The 6,443-nt window shown below is 40.6% G+C and overlaps 1 pseudogene; it reads left to right on the top strand.

Annotated features, from left to right (window-relative positions):
• The first annotated feature begins 487 nt into the window (after positions 1-487).
• Positions 488-1,018, top strand: LOC122706953 (annotated as a pseudogene).
• The last annotated feature ends 5,425 nt before the right edge of the window (positions 1,019-6,443 follow it).

Genomic DNA, 6,443 nt, shown 5'->3' on the forward strand with positions numbered 1-6,443 from the left:
AAAAAAAGGTACACAGGTATCAACCACTTCATGCCCCTGCAACTCTTCTCCTACCTTTCAGGTCTTCACTTTGAGTGTTGGATCTCTTTTCCTCTCTGAATTCAGAATCATAATACTTCAGTTTTTTATTTGTTCTTTGACACCACACAACTCATCCTCTCCATTTTTGTGGATTTTTTCAGGGAATTCAGTTTATTGAGGTGTAATTTGACATAATAAATGTCACCCTTTGGCTTCAGTGTGGAGCTGCCCACTGACATGTGGGCTTAGCATTGCCAACTTTTCAAGAAAAGCTGGCAATTCAGATTTTGTAAATATTGGGAAAAAACAATAGGCCCTCTCATTCTGTTTCCCTTTCTTCTCTCTCTCTCTCTGCTTTTTGATCTGATTTTTGAAGTGAAATTACAAAAAATAAAATTTGGCACTTGAGCCATTTTAAAGTCTACAATTCCCTTTTCCAGTAAGCAGCCTGAGCTGACTCCTAAAAATGGTGCACTATTCACTCGACCCAGAAAACCCCACAAAATCATGCAAATCAACAGGTTCAAATATTTGTGTTCACTTTAAGAACACTCGTGAAACTGCCGGGACATAAAGGGTATGCATATCCAAAAAACCACCAAGTATCTGAAGGATGTCACTTTAAAGAAGCAATGTGTGCCATTCCGTCATTACAATGGTGGAGTTGGTAGGTGTGCACAGGCCAAACAGTGGGGCTGGATGCAGGGTCGGTGGCACAAAAAGAGTGCTGAATTTTTACAACACGTGCTCAAAAATGCAGAGAGTAATGTTGAACTTAAGGGCTTAGATGTAGATTCTCTGGTCATTGAGCACATCGAAGTCAAAAAAAGCCCCCAAGATGTGGCGCAGGACTTACAGAGCTCAGGGTCAGATCAACCCCTACATGAGCTCTCCCTGCCACATTGAGATTATCTTTACTGAAAAAGAACAGATTGTTCCTAAACCAGAAGAGGAGGTTGCACAGAAGAAAAAGGCATCCCAGAAGAAACTGAAGAAACAAAAGCAAGGCCCGGGAATAAATGCAAATAAAAGTAAAAAATAAATAAAAATAAAGCCTACAATTCAGTGAATATACTACATTCACAATGTGAAGCCATCACAATAATCGAATTCCAGAATGTTACAAGAAGAAACCCTATACCCATTGTTGATGTCCATCAACTGATGAAAAGCTTTTAAAAATGTGGTCTATCCACACTATGAAATATTATTTATCCATAAAAAGCAATGGAGTACTGATAGTGGTATAACATAGATGGAACCTGAAAGCATCGTATTCAGTGAAAGAAGTCATTCAAAAAAGACTACATGTTGAATGATTTAATTTATATAAAATGTCCGTAATAATCAAATCCACACAGACAGGAAGCAGATGAGTGGTTGCCTGGGAATACAGAGAATGGGGAATGGGGATTGGCTACTATTGTGGCTCTTTTGACATACAGACTTTCAGTTTGTGGCTTCTGGATAAAGGCAATTCAATCGCTATGTGGCTGGAGGATCAAAGAAGGCAGAGACTGTCTTGCAATCACTCACTTTCTGGTTTCAGATAAAGCTCTGAGGACCTTTTGCCACCTCTCACAGGGGCATCCCCAGACATCTCAAGTCCCCATGTCTCATGCTTTACTCTTGGGAATCAACATAAGTTCCATATCAAGTCCATTCTGTAGAGAGAATTCAAGCACCTCAACTCAAGGGGGTGAAGACATAGAACATGGAGACCATTACAGATGTGGATACTGAGGCACAACTAGATTAAAGTCACTTGCCCAAAGTCACACAGCTGTTAAGTGGCCAGAACCCGGGTTTGAACCCAAGTAGGATGGCTCCTTAATTTTAATAGTTATTCAAATATATGAAATAACAAATGAATGACTAATTGAATGAGTATATTATGAGCAGACGAATATATGGATGTTCCTACAGGTTTGAAAAAAAGAGGATAGCTTTTGGAATCATATACACTTGTGAAAACTCAGATCATCCCATGACTTACTGGGGGACATTGGGTCATGCTCTTGTTCTGATCTCAGTTTGCTCATCTGAAAACATGTGGCTGGGAAAATGCCAAATGTTTACTTACAGCTTCCTCTTCAGGGCATCAAGCAAGGCAACAAAATATGGGTGGGGATATCAGGTATGTTAAGTGGGGATATCAGCTATGTTAAGTGTAGACAATATTAAAATTGCCTTTATCAGTTTATTTCTTTATACAGACAGCTACAATTTGTTGTTATTATTTGTTTTCTGTCTCTATCTCTAAACTCTCTCTCTTTCCCTCTCATTCTATTCTCTGCATCACTCATTCATTTATTTGTTCATTCTCTCAACAAGCATTCTGAGAAAGCCTGTGTGCCTAATCTTCTACTAGGTGGTTCTGGGATCACAAAGTTTGATCAGAATCATTCCCACACTCCCTCTCATTTACAGCCCTATTTCTCTAACATCTTTCTCAGCAAAACTTCCCCATGGAGACTGCTTGCACTCCACATCCATAATCTTTCTGAGTCTGCAGAGACTTCCATGTTTAGTAATACGGTATAATAGGTACCCATCTGTCTTAACTATACTTAATCTTTCATTAGCATTCAACCCAGTTGGCCACTCTTTTCTTCTTGAAACTCACTCCTCTCCTGGTTTCTGGGGAACTATGCAGTTCTGGTTTCCCTTCTAATTTTCTGGCTGATCTTATTCTCCTTCATGAATCAGCCTTTTTTTCCTCCATTTGTGCCTTTCAAAATAAGGGCATTCTTGGGGCCCCTTCTAACCCATATCCTCTACACTGACTGCACACATCTGAAAGTTTTACCTGTCATTTGGGACAGGATGGTTCTTACGGTCACTCTCCTGCCCAGATGTCTTTCCCAAGTTTTAGGCCTGTGTATCCCACAGCCTCCTGGATAACCCAAACCAAGGTCACCATCATTCTCCACAAACCTATTTTCAGACCACATATTCTCCATCTTTGTGGTGATCCCACCATCTACACAGTGCCCTGGGGCACACCCTAGGGAGGCCAATTTCTCTCAAGGACCCAGTTTCCTCTCTGTCTTCAGAGATAATCTTTGTACTCTCATAACTGCTTCAAGCACTAAACATTACCTTTCTCTGAATCTGTCTGTTGAGTTTTGGCCCTCTGCAGCTATTGGATTCCTACATGCCCCTCAGCCCATCCCTCCTTGTGTTTTCAATGAGTTCAACATCTTTCTCCTGAGATGGAGACATCATTGGATGCTGGATGGCTCCAACATCTGACAGCTCATGAAGTTGAACCTAACAGCTCCTTAACCCTCCTCAGCCTTTTTCTTCTTGTTCCTACCTCTGCTGTCCCCAGTCTTTCCTCTCTACCCTCAGCTTATTCTCATTTTAGGCCTCCCCTTGCTCCTCTCTGGTGCCTTACTATAGTCTATCTTGATTCATGGTCTCCAGTTTAGTTCTTAGACATCCCAGATCATTATTTCTGTATCTAAACCTGACCCTGCTCCTCTCCAGCTCATCTCACTCCTGTGGCTCCCTAATAACCCAGGGAAAAGGCCCAGCTTCTCAGCCTGGCCCCCAAAGCATTGCACAATCTAGCTTCAGCTCTCGTTTGGGGTCCTTTCTCCTGACCTGGCATTCAGGCCCCAGAAATGCCATATAACTTATACATACCAGATCCCACCATGTCCTTTCCACCTGCTGTGCCTCTCCTAGCACTTGCTTTGCCTGGATTGCCCCTTTGTGTGAAGAACCTTTACCTTATCTTAAATTCCGAAGTATCAGGTGCTCTTGGGAGGCTTTCGTGCCTCACCAAGTTTGGTCAAGTACCAGTCCTTCTTTTTGGAACCCACATATGGAATTCACTGGGAGTACATAGGTCAGGAATTGAACCTGGGTCTCCTGCATTGCAGGTGAATTCTTTACTGACTGAGCCACCAGGAAGTGTTTATGTACTACTGTAATATAATGAGAAATATAAGTTTGATGATCTTCCCAGGTTCTTGGCACAGAGTTTCTAAAATTCTTGGAATTTTCAGAATGGTAGGGATGAGAGGAGAATCTTTAGCTATTCATAATAAACCCTTTCAATCCTACCTCAGAAACTAGGTTTTTAACTTGTGTTACTTGTTTTTCTTTTATTTTCATAGAACCTCCCCCAAAAATGCTTGATGGCTAGTGCTAAATAGCATACTCCATTACTAAGTCTCAACACATGACTTGGTTGGGTCTTAATAAAGAAAAGACAACCAAGCAAGAAGAGAACTACTATCATCCTAAGAAAATAAGAATGTCTCATTTTTCCTTTGAACAAAAGGAAAAAAGATTAGATGTTTGAAAAAACTTTAGCAGGACTCCTAAGCCTTCTCTTTGGCTTGCTTTTGTACTTCTTTGTAAAAACCTTTGCAAGAACTCAGCTAAGTCAATTTAGCAAAATTGACTTAGTGAATTTATTGAGTCTAGCTAAATTTCACTAGCCCATGCTGTATTCATCACTGACACTTGTTTTACACTGAGATGTTTTTCCCCATTACAATATTACTGGGGAAAAAAGAAACTGTTGTGTGTGGGGGTATGTGTTTTGCTTAAACATATGTCTTCTTTTTTCCCTTTGACTGTTGTCATAATTTGAAAAAAGAAATCCAATTCAGTTCTCTCTTCCCTATCTTTTGGTTCAGAGGCTTGAGAAGCCACAAGTGGCCATGGTGCAATTGCAACTTCTTATTCACTGGACTCATTGCTTTATCTCTTGGTGAAACAGTCCTTCCTCTGAAACCTATATGAAGACCTATATGTCACCCCAGTATAAACTTGAAGGAACAAGACACAAAAAAGTGGCTATTGGGTTAACAGAGTAATACTGAGTGGTACCACTCCAGTTTCTACTCTGATTTCTGAACCCATGTGTGCAGACTACTAGAAAAAACCATATACTATATACTAGTCACTGATTCAAAACATTAAGAGTATATTGGTGAACTTTCTCCCAACCCTGCAACATATTGCCACCTAGCTAACACTGTAACTGAGTGCCCTTTTGAGGAGGGCCTCCCACCATTCTATCAAACCAGCAGTTTCAGGATGCAGGAGAACATGGTGAAACTGGTGAATTTCACAAGCATGAGTTCAATGCCACACTTATTGTGCAGTGAAGTGAATTCCTTAACCCCAAGTGACTATGTATGGGATACTATGGCACTGAATAAGGGATTCAATAAGTCCAGAAATGTCAGGTTTTCAGAAGCACTGCATTCAAGGGAAGCAAATCCTTGTCCAGAGTATATGTCCACTCCACTATGGACAAAATACTAACTCTCTAACAATGGAAGTGGTTCAAGTTAGGAAATCTGCCACCAAGTAGCCTCCTGAACACTTGAGGAACAGTGCCATAACAGCGGAGTCATTGTTTCTGTCTGCTGCTGGCCAATTTGCCACTGGGAATTGGTGACTACAAACCCATGATGCTGAACCCATACATAACTTCACTCCTGCCACCATGGCCACTTCACTATGAGCTCCTTAATTAATGATAGAGTTGGTTAGGGAGAAAGGCCGACTGGCATCAAGAGATATGTCATCATCCACTTGAGTATTTAAATTTTTCTCTGCTTAGATGACCTTTTGGTAAGCATTCACATGAAAAATATCTTTATTCTTTATTATTGTTATCAATTTTCCAGTCATGTTTCTCTCGAGTCCCTACAATCAAAATTCATATTATTGGCCACAGTGTATGAATTAGTATATAATAAAACTCCAGTCATTTAAGTGAACATGGAGGTACAGTGCCCAAAATCCCAACTAATGAGTAGATTTCCATTTGCGTCTGTCTGGGAATGTCTCAAAGAGGGACTGTAGCTTGGTAGAGGGACTACCAAGTAGTCCCAATAGTAGAGGGACTATTGTTTGGTGCCTGCATACTGTGAGGAACCATCTATAAACCAAGTCCGTGTCTTTCCTTCCTCTGTCAACTGATAGTGGGGAACTCCCCACTATGTGATACGATTAGTCTCAGAGAGATAAGGCAGTGTTGCAAGAGTAAGGGCCATAAAAATTTGGGTCACTAATCCATGTAACTTTGCCTGTGTAGCCTGCATGAGCCTAATCTCACATACACATAAACACACACACACACACACACACACACACATCATATACATTTGATGGAGATTTGTTATACGTGCCCAACTTGATAAATTTGTAGATCAGATAACAGTTCATGATGGAAGTTCAGAGGATCCATTGTCAAGCAATCATTTTGTAAATGTGGTAGCAGGCCTAGAGATGTTTCTTACAAAGAGTAGTTAATTGTGGGAGATAGAAGGACCTATTTTCAAAATCCTAAAAACCTGCACTACTAACATTCAAATATAGGTCCTGTGAAAGGCTCCTAATAGTACTCCTTCCCAACAGTAAAACAAAAATCCATCAGGTTTACTGGGATA

The sequence above is a fragment of the Cervus elaphus genome, chromosome 13 (assembly GCF_910594005.1).
Source record: "Cervus elaphus chromosome 13, mCerEla1.1, whole genome shotgun sequence".
Classification (NCBI taxonomy): domain Eukaryota; kingdom Metazoa; phylum Chordata; class Mammalia; order Artiodactyla; family Cervidae; genus Cervus; species Cervus elaphus.